The sequence below is a fragment of the Carlito syrichta genome, unplaced genomic scaffold (assembly GCF_000164805.1).
Source record: "Carlito syrichta isolate Samal-C Ts95f unplaced genomic scaffold, Tarsius_syrichta-2.0.1 Scaffold315294, whole genome shotgun sequence".
Taxonomy (NCBI): domain Eukaryota; kingdom Metazoa; phylum Chordata; class Mammalia; order Primates; family Tarsiidae; genus Carlito; species Carlito syrichta.
Window position 1 is genome coordinate 113729 of NW_007259390.1, and position 675 is coordinate 114403.

The following is a 675-nucleotide window of genomic DNA, read 5'->3' on the forward strand; positions in this document are numbered from 1 at the left end:
AGCAGTTTTTCATATACTTGTGGGTGGTAATTTGCATGTGTCTGTTCATGTCTTTGGTCATTTTTTAATTTTTAATTTTTATTTTTTTGAGAAAGCAGGATTTATTGAGAGGACAGAAAGCTCCCACAATGGGAGGAGACCCAAGGGGGGTGATGCTTTGCCCATTTTTTAATGAATTAAAAAATTTTTATTTTAAAGATGGTGGGGTATGATTCAGGGTTAGGTATACAAATGTTTATTATGCAGGTACCTACTCCCCTCCCCCCCTGCAGATTCCCACTGCTGCCAATCATTTTCTTATAGTATAATGATAATTGTTCAAGGTCTGCTTATGAATAAGAACATGTGATAGTCAGTTCTTTGTTTCTGTGGTAGATCACTTAGTATCATAGACTCCAAGTTCATCCAAGGAGACAACCACTTCTTAAATACTGGGGAGTTGTATTTTTTTTTTTTTTTTTTTTTTTTTTTTTAGTGATTCAAAATATGAAGAGCTCTAATTAGAAGGAATAAAAAATCAGGAATCAAGGTACATTGAGAAAACCAGTTTAAATAAAGTTAAATTTCTTTTTTTTTTTTTTTTTTTTTTTTTTTTTTTTTTTTTGAGTTGGAGTCTCACTCTGTCACCCAGACTAGAGTGCAGTGGCTGCTCCTGGCCACCGCAGACTCAACCTG

The 675-nt window shown here is 34.1% G+C and overlaps 1 protein-coding gene across 1 annotated transcript in view; it reads left to right on the top strand.

Annotated features, from left to right (window-relative positions):
* The window catches only part of LBR (lamin B receptor), a 26574-nt gene that overhangs the window by 17914 nt on the left and 7985 nt on the right, over positions 1–675 (top strand). The window lies entirely within an intron of this gene.